We start from the raw sequence: 17,681 nt of genomic DNA, 5'->3' as shown, positions 1-17,681 counted from the left end.
GGGAACCTACGTTCCGGTCTCCAGCCTAATGAATTCAGTGTCCTCATTCATTTATTCCTTCAAGAAACACTGGCCAAATACCATCTTCGTGGAAGCTTCTGCTAAGTGGGGGAGATGGACACTAATCTAATCATTACACCAGGAAGCACATCATTATCAATACAACTAAGGCTGTGAAAGAAAGTAAGAGCATGTTCTTATTTGGGTTGGAGATTCAGGGATGACTTCTCTAAAGAAGAGGCATTTAGGAGACACCCAAAGAATGATTGGGGTTGGCCTACCAGGGCAGAGCGGGTCTTCCAAGCAGAGGGAACACAGCATGTGCAGGCCTAGAGGGCTGAAAACCATAGAAGGCTCAAGGAAGGGGGAGGAGGATGAAGAAGGAGGAATAAAGTTGGTCAACCACCATATGAACTTGGCTTTTTGCTTCTCGGCACCCCGGCCTACCGTCCCTCCTCTGCTCCCCTACCTGATCCCCTCACAATCCTCCCCTCACAATCTCTGGGTTCCTTCCTGGCTCCATCAACCCCACTATGCACTCCAATTGGGGCTGCCTCCATCATTCACCACCAATGAGCTGCCCACTTGCCCCTGAATCATTTTGTACCAACCTTGTCCTTTTTCCCAGACCCTCCCAGAATCCTAGAATTTCAGAGCTGAGAGGTCCTTTTTTTTTTTTTTTTTTCAACGTTTATTTATTTTTGGGACAGAGAGAGACAGAGCATGAACGGGGGAGGGGCAGAGAGAGAGGGAGACACAGAATCGGAAACAGGCTCCAGGCTCTGAGCCATCAGCCCAGAGCCTGACGCGGGGCTCGAACTCACGGACCGCGAGATCGTGACCTGGCTGAAGTCGGACGCTTAACCGACTGCGCCACCCAGGCGCCCCAGAGCTGAGAGGTCCTTAAAGGTCACTTAATTTCAACCATCTATCACTGTTTTCCTTAGGAGAAATAGCTTGCCTACATCACAGGGGCAGGAAGTAATGAGGAAAATTCACTCTCCTGTGCACATTTGTGCAGTGACTCCAAATCAAGGGCATGGGTGTCATGATACAAACTACAGCAAGATCAAGCAAATGACAGGAAGAGTCTCACATTACTTGGTTACAATGACTCAGGTAAGTAGAGCAGATAGTTTCACTTCCATGCTCCAGATGGGGAAAGTGAGGCTCAGAAAGGTGACAAGGGTAGGGGTTCCCTATCCCAGCTTTATCAGATCATATCTGGGATAAATTTTTGTTGCCATACTTGGGATTTTTCTTCTAAGAGCCGAGGGCCCACCACTTGGTTAGGTTGGCTCATTGTGTACAAGCAAGAGAGAGACCCACTGTAGCTCACTCAAGTACAGAAGCATTATTGTAAGGACATACATAGTGAAGGGGACAGCCACTCTCAGAAATCCAAACACGAGAGGTGTGAGAGGGATGGGATTCTTGAACGAGATGGCATTCTGGATTCAAGGATGATCTAGGAGTTTATGACCCTTCACCTGTAACAATGGCCACAGATCCTTATCCTACCTACAGAGGGGAAGTCTAATTCCCTTCTTCTTGAATCTGTATTAGTCTTAGTGGCTTCTTTGGCCAGTAGAATATGACATTGTGAGATGAAGATGTCTTGAAGCTTCAGCCAAGACCCCTTAGGACATTCTCTCTGGGAGCACTGAACTACCACATAGGATGTCCAACTCCCCTGAGACCAACATGCTGGGGAGACCACATGAAGGGCTCCAGTTGACTGTCCCAGTAGAGCTCAGGCTTCCAGCCATCCCCCTGTCCCCTCAAAGCACTAGCTATGGGAGTAGAGCTGCCTTGGACCATTCAGAACAGACCTTCCACTAGCTGAATACCTTTGCCAACGCCACAAGAAACAGAAGACTCATCGAGCCAAGCTTTGCCCAAATTCCTGACTCACAAAATCAAGGGATATAAATAAAATAATTATCATTTAAAGCCCCTGAGGTTGGGGGTAGCTTGCTACCACAGCAATAGATAAGCACCCTGGAGTGATTCAGCCACTTTCCTTTCTTCACTTTCCACTTGGCCCACATGGTTCCTCTCCTGACTTTCCTACATTAGCCTCTCCAGCTCCAACTGTCCTTCACAACTTTCCAATGGCAGCTCCCCTTCAGTCCCGATCACTGACTCAGCCTCTCTAGAGAAAGGGCCGGTTGGACTGGCACACCATTTTGTGCCTAGTCATAAACGCATCATTGGGCAACCAGCTGACTGGCCACCCTGGGGTCAGCCCTGGTCTAATCAGCTGGGTAGGAGGAATCATGCATATAAAACATGACTGACTATGGCCTGCTGCTTCTAGAAAGGCTGAGACTTGGCCCCCTTCAGAGGGGCAGTGGCTGGCAGGCACCATAAATGTACCTCCTTGGTCCTCCCCTCTGTCATCTCTCCTCTGATGACCATCTGCTCCCAGGGCCACAGTTGTACAGTGTGTAAACTATGAAAGTGACCCCATCCAAGGGCAAGTCCTAGTGTAAAACTATACAGGTAGGTCAGGTAACTTACGGGAACAGTGCCCTGTATTAGACTTATGATAAGGCAGATGTATTTATTTTTGTGTTTAGAGATGGGGAAACTGAGGCTCAGAAAGGTGCTGTGGTTACCCACACTCGTCAACTTAGGAAGGGGGAGAACCTGGAGACAAAGCTAGAGGTTTGACTTTGGGTGCTGTGTCCATTCACATCAACCAGATTCCTTCCTCTTCCTCCTCCCCATTTGGGGTCATTCTGCTTTTCTCACCAGCTCATCCCCAGGGGCTGGGAGAAGCAGGGCCCTTTTCCATGCAGCCCTCCACTTCAGATGGAAATTGTTCCTGGTCCTGACTTTCTATTTCTAGCTGCCTGACCTTTTTGCATATGTCCTTTGTGGAAAGCTACTATAACACCTTTTTAGAAGGAGGTTGGGTATAAATAAATCCAAGAAAAAAGTCGAAACTCTTCTCCTTGAAGTCACCCCAACCCTGAGTGGAAGCATCTCTCCATACTGCTTCCCAAACCCCCTGCTCCTAAATTCATCTTTAGGAGCATGAGGCCCTGGCAGCACCCAGCATGTCTCCCTGCCCTGAGGTCAGCTTGGCAAGCCCCCCAAATGCAAATCTCACCACTGAATCCATCACCCTGTCTCTTTAGCAGTTTTTGGTCTTTAAAAATGTTTTGAGCCTTCCATTTCCCTCAGGCCCCATGAGACCCAGCCAGAGCTCAGCTGAGTAGACTCAGCACTTTGCAAGGCCTCATTCCATCTACACAGGCTGCCCTAAGTGGAATCCTGCTCTCAGGGTCCCCATCCCCCACCCCCCCAGAACCACCCACCAATCAACTCTCCTCTGCGAGGCAGCGAGAAGAGTGAAACATGAGTCAGAGAGGCCCAGAGTGCCAAATGTCCCCACAGTGGGTGTCTCGGCTGCCATTTAGAGATGTCCATAATACATTGCTGAGACAGAAGGGCAGATAAGGAAAAAAAAAATAGGCCTAGTACTATTTCATTTTTTCATATAAAAATATCTGTGTGTATAAGTGTGTGCATTTTTTTAAGTCCAGAAGAATATTCACCGGATTATCTGTCGTTATCTCAGCGATGAAATTTCAGATGCTTCTGACTCACATTTTTAGATTTTTCTGTATTGCCTGAATATTTTTATATGAACAGGTATTATTTTTAATAACCAGGAAAAAAAAAACCTATTTTCTCGAGAAAAGCAAAGCCAGAAGTCATCAAGGACTACAGATTAGAAATAAAGGTCACTTTCTGTTCTTAGCATTATTTTTATAACCATACATCACAGAGATGGGGAAAGGGCTTTGAATTCAGGCCTTGGAATCTTTTCCTGCTGATTGTTCAAATAAAAGTACGCAGACAATTGGGAGGAAGAAGGAGGATGGGGTTGTGTTGACCAGGCTTGGAGTGGGGGGTAGCAAGCCAAGTCGTGAGGAAGAGAAAGCCCAGGCAGAGCGAACAACAAATGTTAACGTTGGAGGTACGCCCGACACCGGTGTGCGTGGGGAGGGGTGCAAGCGTGCACGGGGGCTTGCATTCCCGTGCAGGTTTGTGCATGCCCTCTTTGGGACACCTGTGTCATTGGCAGGCCCTGTGCAGCACTGGTGTCTCCCTCCCTCTCATGATTTTAATGAGGCCTCACTCCAGCCAAGGTGAGTGTGTGGGCGAACGTGTCACATAGTGGGAAGCGGGAGGGCTGTCTTCGGCAGCCAGGGGAGGGCCTGGACGGAGGGGCAAGATCTGTGGCTGGGTCCTTTGCAGGCTCCTCCGCAATCCTCCCCCCACCCCTGCCCCCCATCGGGCAGACAGACCCCCTTGGAAACTCAGACTCTTGATCAGAAGCCTCCAGGCCTCTGCTGATCGTTGCTTCCACTGGTGAGCGGCAGAGAGAAGGGATTAAGGGAGGAGGAAAGTCACAGAGCTGGAGCCCACTGGAAAGAGCACTCTGAGGAGAGACAGGGATGCCTGGGCCCAAATTCCGGCTTGCGACCTGGAATAAGCGGACCCATCTGGCCTCAGTTTCCCTGTGAAATGGGGGAGGTGTGGGAGGTTTGAACTTGAACATTCTTTCAGGCCTGGGATTTAAAGAAATGAGGGGTTGAGGTATTCCTAAGCAATGCAGAGAAAGGGGACCCCCCCCACACACACAAAAGAGATGGAAACCTCAGTGACATAGCCCTGTTTCTGTTTGTGGGACTGAGCATCTGTCTGGTCTCTGTCCCCCTCCCCAGCACTGAGGCCACCGGGAAAGCTGGTCAATCTGGTCTCTCCACACCTCAGTCCCTCAACTGGGTCCCACCCCCGCCTAGAGGTGGGCAGGTGGCACGAACGAGCCCAGCTCGAGCCCTGGCAGTCCTGGCCAGGCGCCCTGCGGTGGCGGCGGGGCGGTGGGTGTGGGCGCAGAGCCCGACCGCGGTGGCTGAGGGACCGCGACGGAGAAGAAGGGGGCGCCGGGCTCCGCGCCCAGGGGCGGGCAGCCTGCTGAGCGCCAGCAGCGCAGTCCTGGGAGATGAGCGGGACTGCGTGGGGGGCGGGGGGGGGGGGATGTCGTTCTGGCTGAGTCCTGAGGCCGAGGGGTCTTGGCAGTGTCGGCTGGGTGTCAGGATCACCAGAGACTGAACCAAAGACAGAGGAGAGACCCACAGTCTGCAGAGAGGATGGCTGTAGGGTCCTGGAAGACTGCAAGCCGGCCTGGATGGTGGGGGGTGGCAGCTACTAGGACAGGCAGGAGGGTCCCGCTCTCCATAGCTCCCAGAGGCATCAGGAAAGTCCTGTTCAATCTGGGCGGCGAAGGGGGGCAGCCCTGTAAATCCAGAAGGTTCCCAGAAGGTCGCTGGCCAGCCCCGGACATCCTCTCCTGGAGTGAAGGTGAAGGAGGTTGGGAGGTGGGGTCTCAGAGATGTCGCTTTGCTCACTTTACCCCGAGTCTAGAGATGGGGACCAGATGAGGTGCTGTGGGGTGCAAAGTGCCCCTTTCCCTCTTTGATGGGAATTTGAGGCCCTTTTCTTTGTCTAAAATTTGAAGAGCAGAGTAGTTTCTAGATGCTATTCCCCTGGGGACTCTGGCAGGAGGGGTGTGCTGCATTCTGGTGACTTCTGGCCTGTGGAATGGTGATGGTGGGGCCAGGGGCGGGGGTCCAAGTCTCTTCTCTCAGTTCAGATCCCCAAGCTCTGGTGGGTAGGCCTGGCTCTGAGGAATCGGTGCAGCCTCTCTTGTTGGCCTGGACTGCCCCCCTGCCCCTGGGGCCTGCTTGGCACAGGGCCACACCTTGTATTCATGAGCAAAACATATATATATATATATATATATATATATATATATATAGCTATAGCTATAGATAGACATATAGATATATAGATATAGATAGACATGCCGATATATAGTTAGATATAGATATAGACATATGATAGATATATAGATAGATAGATCTAAAGAAAGTGAGAACAGATACGAGATGAAAATGCCAACTGCATCTCGTATCTGTTCTCATTCATTCATCAAATTCATTCATCAAACACGTATAAATACATACTGTGTGGAAAGCACTGTGCCTCGTGCCAAGGCCCCAGATTTCAGGCTGCTCATGGTCTAGTGGGAGAATAACATGAGTCTAGACATTCAAATCCAACAAACTTTTGTGAGCGCCTGCTCTGCCCAGACACGCACCCAAACTGAAAAGCAAAGAGCACCAATGACATTACATTTGGTGGGCCATGGGTCGGCCCCCCAGCTCCCTCTTCCCCCAACTTCGTCTGAGCCCAGGCATATAGGAAGGAGGGAGAACAGTGACAATGGCAAGTGAGGGCCTGACCCTCAAAACAAATCTTTGCTTTAGGTTCTAATGGGAATCCTGCCTGCTGAAGCGTACATTCTTTTTGTTCTTGGGTGTGATGGGGAGCGGTACCAGCATCTCCCCCAGGGACCCCCTTCTGATGCCTCTGAAGAAAGGCTGTCAGTCTCGCACCCTCCGGGGAGTCAGCTGGCTCATTTCCTTTGGGAAGCAGAGAATCGTGTGAATGGTTCTCACCCCGTACCTGGCACACAGCGAGTATGCCACAGGAGTTTGATAAACGGATGAAGAATCGAGAAGTATGTGGTAGACTGTGTTTTCCAAAATTGGCCTCAGTAATGTTCCCGGTCCTGTATTAGCTCTTCCAGAACCTGACCACCCCTCATCAAAAGGTGGATCTCTTTTCTCTCCGACTGAAAGGTGGCTTTGTGACCGCCTCTGCCAGGAGAATGTGATACGGCTCCTCCTGGGTCTGTTTCTCTGGATGTTCACCCTGGGAACCTGTCTCTATGCTGGGGGAAAGCACAGGCCACGTGGATGGACCCCATGAAGGTGCTCTGGATGGTGGTCCAATAGGAGGTCTCAGCCGATAGGCAACATCGGCTCCCAGGCACATGAGTGAGTGAGCCTCTGGTCACTTCAGCCCCCGTCCTTCACGCCACCCTGGCTGGCGCTGGGTGGAGTAGAGATGGCCTGTCTCCACCAAATCCTGCCCAAGTTAGAGATTCCCGAGCAAAAGATAGGTTGTCATTGTCTTAGGCCGCTAAGTTTTGGGGTGGTTTGTTATGCGGTGAGAGATAACCAGAACGACATAGATTTTAAATGGCCACAGATTCTCTGCAACTCTTCCCACCAAGAGATGGTGGGATACTCCCCAGCCCTCCAATCTGGGCTGCCTTTGACCAGCAGAATACAATGGAAGTGATGTCACATGATTTCCAAGCCTAAGCCTCAAGGGCATTGCAGCTTCTGTTTGCTTGCTCTTAGTGCCTGGAGACTCCGTGAGCAGGAATGAGCTATCCTCCTAGATCCTGGAGACATGAGGTCCCGCCCACAGGCAGCACTGACCTCCAAACACGTAAGTGAATCCATCTGCAACCATCCTGACTGCGGCCACACCAGGGGTCCTAGGTCAGAGCCCAGTCCAAATCACTGACGCCCAGTCCTGGGCGTCAGTGAAACGGTTCTTGTTTGAAGCCGCTGCGTTTGTTACACATCAACGGATAATACCTGATAATACCAGCTTTTAATTTCTGAATCAACATGTGGAACCGAGAGGTGTTTTGGGTGCCCAGTGACGCGTGGGGGTGGAGGCAGGACACAGGATTCTCGGCTCTAGGAGCTGATGGCCTCGTTGAGTCACGGGGAAAATGAAGTCTCACACCGGAGTCAGATCCCTCGCTGACAGCTCAAACCCATCCTCCCTTCATCATGGGGATCGCATCGGGGCTCAGCAGCACGTGGCTACCCAGCTGCGCCTTGTTTCCTAGCCTCCTCTGCATCAGGATTTGTCACATGACCGGGCTGTCTCCAATGGGATGTGGGAGGGAGTGGTGGAGGCCACGCGCGGGCCAGAGCCTGTAAGGACAGTGGGGCTGTTTTTCCTCCCTACGGGAATAAAAGGAGCCAGTCTCTGCTTTTCGGTGACGAGAGCCGCTCACCACCCTAGCCAGGATCGTTGAGAAAGTTCTAATCCTCTCATTTATGCTTTGCGTTCTCTGTTGTAGGAGGTTAGCTTTATCCTGTTTCCTACTGCCAGCCTCTCCTGCAAGGCAGCCCGTGTCTTATGTCCAGACCAGAAGCTGGGGGCTGGGGTTGGGGGAGGTGGGGGGCGGTTCCTTCCTTAGACTGTGAGCTCCCAGAAAGCAAGGATTTCTGTCTGTTCTTTTTGTTCACAGCTATGTCTCCGGGCCAGTGCTGGAAACGGAGCATGACAGATAGATGCTTACTAAGTGTTTGTTGATTAGATGAATGAACCAGGGAAGGAGAAGGATTTCCTAGTAATTCTGGAAGCTTCAAAAGGGCTTAGGTCGGGGAGGCCTCAGACGGAGACCCCCTGAGGGCAAGGCTCCCTGCACTTTCTCAGGCTGAGAGCAGCTCTCTGGGAAGCTGAGACCAGTGCAGGGCAAGACTCTTGGCTGTCCCTCCCTGGCCTCCCAGCCCCCTGTGACGTGGCAGTGGCTATGGCAGGAGCCACAGATGGCATCCAATGATGCCAGAGGGTGGTTAAGCACCCTTGGAATGAAGCTTAGCCTCATTACAGCTTGTTTGAAAGAAGAGCCAATTAGGGAAGCAATTTTTCTTGAGCAGTCTGAAGAATGGAGTAAAACGATACCCAATCAGACAGGAAGCCAGCAGCCCCCACACCTCAGCTGGCTCTATGGAGGCCCCCTGTCTGCCCCCTCACCTCCTAGGAGTGCCCCCACCCCGCCTCCCAGCCACCTGGATAGAGCCAGTGGGTAGAAAGGGGCAGTCGAGCCCCACCTGATGCCTCAGGGCTCCAAAAGGCGTCTTGACCAATCCCCTCCCCCATCGAGCACTCAACTAACTTTGACCACTCCCAGCTTCTAAGAGCCTCATGCTCCTGGCACTAGGAAGTTCTTGATCACTAAGTGTCCTCTTTGGGGCTGTGATTTCTTTTCATCATATTCTTTGTGGGGAAAGAAAACAGGAAGCACACTTAGGAGAGGCTCAAAGTCCCCTTCAGAACCTCCCTTCTCCATCCAGGAAGCCCTGTGCCTTCTGTCACCAGCAGATGACAGAAAGATGGTTTCCTGGGACTACTACATCGGCCAGGACTTGATGGGGAGCACATGACAAACCCAGCTTAAGTGATTGAACTAAGGCAAAAGAAAAAAAATGGGGGCGGGGAGATTTGTGGGAAGGATTTGGAATATCTCTCCTAATCAAAGGACAAGCATGAGAACCTGGGGGACCACTGGAACTCGGGACTCAAACACCGTCACAAATTCTCTCATTTCTCTCTGGTCTCTACTCCTCCACCTATTGGCCAGAGCCTCTCTGACCCTCCTCCACTCGGCAGGCACCATGGCTCTTCCTCGTGTCCCACAGCATTTCCGCCAGGAGGTGCTGAACCTCTCCCAGCTCCAGTTTGAAGAATCCCAGGGAAAAATTCTGGCCCAGCTTTGAGCACGGGCTCAAGCCTCAGCTGATCATCAATGGCCAAAGAGTGGGAGGCACGATAAATGCCCTCTACTGGGGTCAGCTGGACAGGTGTGGGCAGCTCCCCCAAAGTAGGGGGAGGCCAATCCCAGAAGGAGGCTAGGGGCCGGGAAGGCTATATAATAGCTCCCAGTTATGGGGACCTTTGCTCACTAGGTACCAGCATCTTGTCAAATAGTCTATCTCATCTCTATTTCTTGAAACAAGCATGAGACAAGGTTCTAGTATCATCCATGATCTACAGATGAGGGCCCTGAAGCTCAGAGAAGTGAAATAACTTGCCTCAGGTGACGTAGCTGTTAAGTGAGAGAGCCAGAACTTGAACCCAAAACTTTTGGTGGCATAAGTCGGGGAGGGAGGAAGGTCCAATCCATATAAGCTAAAGCTTGGACACATGAAGTGGAGCTTATAATACCAGGCGGGCTGTGCCATGTGTCCAAAGCAGAGCCTACCCAGAGCTGAAGGAAGCCAGACCCAGGGGGCAGAGTTGAGCAGGCACCAGCAATCAAGGTAGGCTTCTTAGAGGAGGTGGCATTTGCCAGCATAGTAGGACAGTTTGGATTGCTCCAGAAAGAGCACGCAGACGAAGAGGCGCAGGTGCTGGCAGTTGGAAGTTGGGCTGCTGCACCACAGTGGGTAAGGGTGAGGGGACATGCGTGGGCTCAGCAGCATCTGTTTTCATCGGCCAAGTCAGGGGGTTGTACAGCCCAGGTCAGAAAGGTGGGCTGCAGAGGCCCCGTGAGCAGGACTGGCAGTAGAATATTGTGACCTTTTTTTCGGGTTAAAATGTCCTTATTTTTTTCACAAGAAGTTTTAAAATGTGTGTGTGTATGTGTATTCAAATTGTTACTTAAATTCTAGTTCGTTAACATACAGTGTAATATTGGTTTCAGGAGTAGGATTCAGTGATTCATCACTTAAAACAGGCAGTGCTCATCCCAGGTGTCCTCCTTAGTACCCATCACTCATTTAGCCCATCCCCCACCTACTTCCCTCCATCCACCCTTAGTTTGTACACTATCTTTAAGAGTCTTTTATGGTTTCTCTCTTCCCCCACCATATGTGCTTTGGCTTTGTTTCTTAAATTCCACATATAAATGAAATCATGTGGGTATTTGTCTTTCTCTGATTTATTTCACTTAGCGTAACACTCTAGCTCCATCCACATCACCACAAATCGCAAGATTTCATTCTTTTTGATGGCTGAGTAATATTCCATTGTACACATATGTATACCACATCTTCTTTGTCCATTCATCAGTTGATGGACATTTGGGCTTTTTCCATAGTTTGCCTACTGTTGATAGTGCTGCTATAAACACCGGGGTGCATGTGTCCCTTTGAATCTGTATTTTTGTATCCTTTGGGTAAATACCTAGTGGTGCAATTGCTGGGTCGTAGGGTAGTTCTATTTTTAACTTTGAGGAATCTCCATATTGTTTTCCACAGTGGCTGCACCAGTTTGCATTCCCACCAGCAGTGCAAGAGGGTTCCCCTTTCTCCGCATCCTTGCCAGCACCTAATGTTTCTTGTGTTGTTAATTTTAGCCATTTTGACAGGTGTGAGGTGGTATCTCATCAGGGTTTTGATTTCCATTTCCCCGATGCCGAGCGATGTTGAACATATTTTCACATGTCTGCTCGCCATCTGAATGAATGTCTTCTTTGGAAAACTGTCTGTTCATGTCATCTGCCCATTTCTTAACCGGATTATTTGGGCTTTGGGTGTTGAGTTTGAAGAAGTTTTAAAATGTTTGACTGAAGTGTAGTTGACACGCAATGTTACATTAGTTTCAGGTGTACAACACAGTGATTCCACAAGTCTGTACGTTATGCTGTGCTCACCACGTGTCACCATACAGCCTTATTACAAGACCCTTGACTGTATTACCTATGCTGTGCCTGCCGTCCTCGTGACATTCATTCCATGACTGAAAGCCTGTATCTTCCACTCTCCTTCTTTGCCCATCCCTGCCTCTTGTCCTGGCAACCGTCAGTTTGTTCTCTGTATGTATGGGTCTGTCTCTGCTTTTTTTGTTTGCTTGCTTGCTTTGTTTCTTAGATTCCACATATGAGTGAAATCATATAGTATTTATCTTTCTCTGGCTTATTTCACTTAGCGTAATACCCTCTAGGTCCATCCATGTTGTCACAAATGGCAACATCTCATCCTTTTTTTTAATGGCTGAGTAATATTCTAGTGTGTGTGTGTGTGTGTGTGTGTGTGTGTACCACATCTTTATCCATTCATCTATTGATGGACACTTGGGCTGCTTCCATATTTTGGCTCTTTTAAATAATGCTGCAATACATATAGGGGGGCACATATCTTTTTGAATTAGTGTTCTCATTTTCTCTGGGTAAATACCCAGTAGTGGGATTACTGGATCATATGGTAGTTCTATTTTTAGTTTTTTGAGGGACCTCTGTTTTCCTCTCTTCTCTCCACGGGCTGCACCGATTTACGTTCCCATCAACAGTGCTTTTTCTCCACATCCTCTCCAACACTTATTGTTTCTTGTCTTTTTGATACTAGCCATTCTGACAGATATGAGGTGATATCTCATTGTGGTTCTGATTTGCATTCTCCTGGTGATGAGTGATGTTAAGCCTCTCTTCATGCGTGTCATGGTGAATTTTAAACAGACATGCTGACAAGAGGGAAAAAGCATTTCTGGAAGATGGGTCTCAAATATTTATTGAGCACGGCAATCCACGGCCTGGGCCAAGGGGAGGGACAAGGCCGTGGGGGTTGGAGTCTCCGCCCTCCCTGCACCCCCGCCCTGAGGCAGCACAGGGCTTAGACTTGGAAGCAAGGCTTCTGTCTAGCTGGGCCCGCCCTGGAGGAGCAGCACCTCACACGGTGTTAGGCACATAGTAAGTGCTCAACAAAGTGGGGTAACCATGACTCAGCCTAGGCGGTGACAACTCCTCTCTCAGCCTGGATGTTCGACGGGGTCTGTGCCAGAGGGCACTCTGGACAGATCAGGCAACGCCCTCTTTGTGCCAGTGCCTTTACCACTCCTGCAGAAGGTGAGTCCCGAGAGCACACTCTTTGGTGTGCTGTTCCCCTGCACGTTGTAGGGGCTCACTACAGATCAATCTACAAGGTAAGCCTCACAATCGCCACTTTACAAATGGGGAAACGGAGGCTCCGAGAACTAGAGGGACTTTTGTCCGGGCTCGTGCAGCTAGAAAGTGAGGGAATCGGGTTCTGCTGATTTCCCAAAGCCATTTTCTCAACCAGCAACCCCAGCTGCCTCTGAACTCGATGGATAGTAGCCAGGCAGAAGAGGGGTGGGGGCAGGCTTCTGCCTCCCCCCTCAGACTCACTGAAGAGAGGCTTTTTTCACTTCCCCTCTACCCTTACTAGGTCCTGCTCAGGACTGGGGCCAAAGGACCCAGGGGACCTGCAGAGGTCTCGATGGCTTGGGCCCGTGCATTCCAGCCACTTCCCGGGGAGTCTGAGGGAGGCGGCCTCAGCAGCAGGGGCAGCCTGCTAATTAGGGCGCGGTGTTCATGATTCACTATTCCGAGATGTCATTTTCTAGACTTGGGGTTGGGGTGGGAGTGGAGAAGGCACACACGGAGTTGTTTTTAATTACATTTGGTTTGCTAATTTCTGATAGAAAATAAATATTTACCGGGAGCCATATTTCTTCATTTCACGCCGGCTGACTCCTGAGTTTATCGGGAGCCCAAACAGGCACCTCCCGCTCACCTCCCGCCCCCACCAAGTCCCCAACCCCCCTCACCGCCCCCCCCCATCACTGGATTCACACACCAGAGCAAGAAGGGAGGGCAGGCGGACAGGGGGGAGAGATGGGAGGGAATGGAGAGGCGGAGGGGGGCCCGGCCTGGCTTCTGTGGGCAGCAGGCCCACTCTCCAGTGTGGACAGAGGGGAAGGGGGCCTGAGGAGGAGGAGGAGATGTTCACGTAGCACAGGGCGGGGCTCGAGCTGGAAGCCTGGAGGCTGGGGTGGCCCTAGCTCTGAGCCAACCAGCCAGGAGCACGCCTGTTTCTACTTATCAAGATGATCTCTAAGGACACTTCTGCATCCTATGTGTGCTAGGTCTCTCTGAGGACTAGCTTTGGAGGACTTTTTGGGGATGAGGATGGAAGGAAGCTTTGAAGGGCCGTCTTGTCCACTCCTTGGCCTCCAAATGGGCTCCTGCAAGGGAGAGGGAGCAAGAAGCCGGGAACATGGGGAGGAGGGAAAGGGAGTGAGGGTGAATCCCCCTGGTGGGGGTGGGGATAGGCAGCCTCCAGAAAGCAGGGTCATCTTCCTTTCTCTCTGCTGAGGGCTGAGATCTTGGGGTTTGCAGGGGACACCTATAAAGGGGGATGTCTCCCTGATGGTGGAGAAAGGAGAGGAAACTAGAGACCCCTTAGTTGAGGGCTGGGGACCTCTGCAGAGTGGACGGTTAGAGCAGGGCAGACTTTCTCAGCCTCAGTACTATTCACATTTGGGGCTGGACAATGCTTTGCTGTGGGAGGCTGTCCTGTGCATTGTGTCCCTCCCTAGTGCCTCTAACCTACTAGATACCAATAGCGCCCCACCCTGCTAGCTGTGATAGCCAAAAATGTCTCCGGACATTATCAAATGGCCCTTGGTGTTTGTGTGTGTGAGTGCAAAATTGCCCCTGATTGAGAAGCACTGTTGGAAAAATCTTGGGTGGGGAAGAAGCCTCAGAAAGAGAGGAAAGAGCTCTTGGGGACTCTGGACTAAGAGGTGATGGGGTCCCCTGAGAGATCCAGAAGAGATAAGGAGATCTGGAGGCTAGAGAATGGAGAGGCCCCTGCCCCCAGCCTGGTTTCCAAATCCATGTTAAGCCATGATTTTTTTTTTCCAATTACATTTCAATTTAGCTCAATTACTTTTCCATTATTGTTCAAGCGACTCGGTTTTAATTGAAGCTGCTGGTTCTTATCTCTCTCATTCCCCTACATACAAGAGGGGAGGGAGGAGGAGGGTTGGGTTAGAGGAAGCCCACATTGGTGGAGTTCTGGGGGCAGTGGGCACCTTGAACAGAAAGATCAAGGCCTTGAGGGGTGGGGCACGCCCAGGAGCTCTCTGGGGCACTCCAGAGTGGCCAAATAAATCCGCAGGTGGGCAGGGGTGGGTGGGCGAGGAGAGGGACAAAGAAGGAAGGCTATTATCACAATATTCATCAAGTACTGGACATTGTTGTAGCTAAGACCAGTAAAGTATATGCTATTATCATACCCATTTTACAGATGGGAAAACTAAGGCAACGGGAAGTTAAATACTTGCCCAGAGTTATACGCCTGGTAAGTAGCAGGGCTGGGAGGCAATCCAGCCTGCTGGCTCTCGAATTTAGGTGCTTAACCCCAAGCTATACTCTCCCTCCTTCACAGTTATACCCACTGGCCTCCTACCAACCCCAGCCCCAGCCCTAGCCCCAGCCCCATCTCCCTGACAATCCCTCTCTCCCAAGCTATGAGGCTCAGTTCCCTCTAGGTTGTTTGACATTCCATCTGTCTCTAATTCCTCCTCAGCCTGCAAGGGCTGGCCTTCACTACCTCTTCCAAGAAGTCTTCCCTGATTGTCCCTGCCCAAATGTACTTCCACAGCCCTGAACATTGCCCATCATGGTGAGGTTGCAGGGCGGTGGGGGTGGAAAAGGCAATAATTTGGAGTTGGACAGATCTGAATTAAGTCATCTATGAGCTGTGTGATTTGGGCAAATTACTTAAGCTTAGTGAGCCCCTGTTTCTGTGTCTGTAAAATGGGTATTAACATGCATCTCTTGGGAGCAGGTGATCTGAGGATTAAAGTAAAGGTGATGAAGTATGTAAGATGCCAGGAAGGGGTAAGAGGCTTAAGCAAGATAAGGGGTTTTCTCAGTGAATTGTAATGTTGGCCCTGAGGCACAGGTATAGCGGGGATCAATCTCCCCTTCACAGAGCAAACAAATGAGCCCCAGAGATGTCTTCAAATCCTTCAGGGAGCTGGAACAGAAACTGTGACTGGGATCCCCCACTTAACCCTGAAAGTTGTCAACCTATGTATGGCAGAGGAGACAAAGGATAAGTGTCCACAGCTGTGAAACTTCTGAGCCCATGGGGGTGAGGGGCTTGAGATCTTACTCTTCCCTGACCTTCCTTGTTCTGCCTGTGAACCCAGTGAATTCACAGAGGGACTACCCCTGTGACTCTGAGGGTGGGTAAGTGATAGAGGTGAAAGTAAGCCCCCTGCCTTACAATTGTAAGCCCCCTGTCTTACAATTATGGTTTGTCTGTGTTTTTCTCAGTTAAGAGAATGCCACTAGAAGGAATAGAATATTAGACTCAAAGTGGCTTTAAATGGTTTTCCAGCAAAAAGTCTGAAGTGGGTGCTTTCTGGGTTGATCAATGACTGGGCTCTTCACAGATTCCTCTGTTTTGCCACTTACAGCATTTTTCATAGCCTCATGGTTACAAGGTGGCTGCCAAAGCACTACATCACAGCACCCCAAGACAGCATCCAGAGCTGTCTGGAAGGAAAGAGAAGAGAGTCCCCCTCATCCCCTCTTTCCTTTCACTGAGGTGAAATGTCTTTCCCAGAAACTGCCCAGCAGATTTTCCCTATGTCCCATTGGCAAGAACTGAGTCATATGGTCACCCCAGCTGCATGGTAAAGCCAGTCTCTGGAACCATTACCCCAAGGGCATACCCTTTGGGGCACCAGCTTGATGTAGGGAGAGTCCCTTGGGAGATCTTGACCTTGACTTCTGTACCCTTCATCTTGCATGTTCCCTGAACTGAAGCCCAAGTGAGCAAATAACCTCAGGATAAGCAGCTCTGGCCCTCACCTGTCTGGTTATAAGCTTTCATCTCAAAGTTGGCTCTTTCCTGCTGCCTTTTTGTCTTTTTTGAAGATTCTAATTAATTTCTTAAAATATATTTGCCCAATATATTTTTAAACATTTACTTATTTTTAGAGAGAAGGCACACGTGAGCAGGGGAGGGGCCGAGAGGGTGGGGCAGAGGATCTGAAGAGGGCTCTGTGCTGACAGCGGAGAGCCTGATGCGGGGCTCGCCCCACCAGAATCAGGGTTCTCTGAGAAGAGGAGGAGGGGAAATGGCTGCAGTGTAGACCATCAACAGCCAGAGCCACAGTAGCGATCATTACTGCTGAAACCAGAGGGACAGGCACAGGGGACTACAGGAGGCTTGCCTGTGAAATGTGCCTCTTTGCCTATGCTTGGAGATGTATCAACGTTTTCCTCAACAAGCATTTTATTTTTTTATTTTCAAACCACAAACTCACAGAAGAGTTGGAAGTATTCTTCAAAGAACAGTTTACTTTCTGAATTATTTGAGAACGAGTTGCACGCCTAATGTCCGATCACTTCCAAATACTTCAGGGAGTATTTCTTACACACAAGGGCATTCTCCTGCATTCCAAAATCGGGAAGTTAAAATTGATACGTTACCACAATCTGGTCCTCAGACCCCGTTTAGGTTTTGACGACTGTCCCTGTAATGTATTTTATAGCAAAAAAGATTCAGTCCAGAATCATGCATTGCATTTAGTTGTGATGTCTCTGACATGTGAAGCTTTCTTCACTCCAAAACTGTTCTCTAATCTTTCCTTGACTTTTGCAACTTCAACATGTTAAAGACTACCAGCCAGTTATGTTGTACATTGTCCCTCAATTTCAATGTTTCTGTTTCCTCATGATCAGATTCAAGTTATACATCTTTGGCAAGAAAGAATATCAAAGAATTGATGCTGTGTTCTTGCACCCTATCAGGTTTCAACATATACCATTTCTGATGATGTTCACTTCCAACATTTTTGAACGTATGCATATAAGTCATGGCCTTTGGCTCCAGAGTGTCCCACAGATGCTGTCCAGACCTGCACACATAAAACAAACTGAGGCCGAGGCAACCTTGTGCTAAATTGCATGTTTTGGGCAATTCCATGGTTTATTCATTCAGAGTGGAGAGCAATCAAGGAGGACTTCAAGGAAGAGATCAAGAACGGCTTCCAGGGAAGGGGAGGATTTGGCAGGGTCTGAAGGGAAGAATTAGAAGGTAGGGTGGAGAATGTATGAAAAGGCTCAGAGCTGAAAAGAGTAAAGCATATGTGACAGAGACAATGTCCTGTATTGCTGTGTTGTTTCTCTCGGGCCACAGAAAGACTACATTTCTCAGACTCTCTTGCAGATCAGTTGGGCCATGTGA

At 50.0% G+C, this 17,681-nt stretch overlaps 1 long non-coding RNA gene across 1 annotated transcript; it reads left to right on the top strand.

Moving 5' to 3' along the window:
- The first annotated feature begins 3,923 nt into the window (after positions 1-3,923).
- LOC116738090 lies at positions 3,924-7,965 on the top strand. The gene is made up of 3 exons (XR_004343688.1): positions 3,924-3,991; positions 4,100-4,163; positions 7,290-7,965. It is a non-coding gene; the product is annotated as an uncharacterized LOC116738090 (long non-coding RNA).
- Positions 7,966-17,681: the final 9,716 nt, after the last annotated feature.

The sequence above is a fragment of the Lynx canadensis genome, chromosome B2 (assembly GCF_007474595.2).
Source record: "Lynx canadensis isolate LIC74 chromosome B2, mLynCan4.pri.v2, whole genome shotgun sequence".
Classification (NCBI taxonomy): domain Eukaryota; kingdom Metazoa; phylum Chordata; class Mammalia; order Carnivora; family Felidae; genus Lynx; species Lynx canadensis.
Note: the sequence above shows the minus strand (reverse complement) of the source record. Positions and strands in the feature narration are given on the sequence as shown.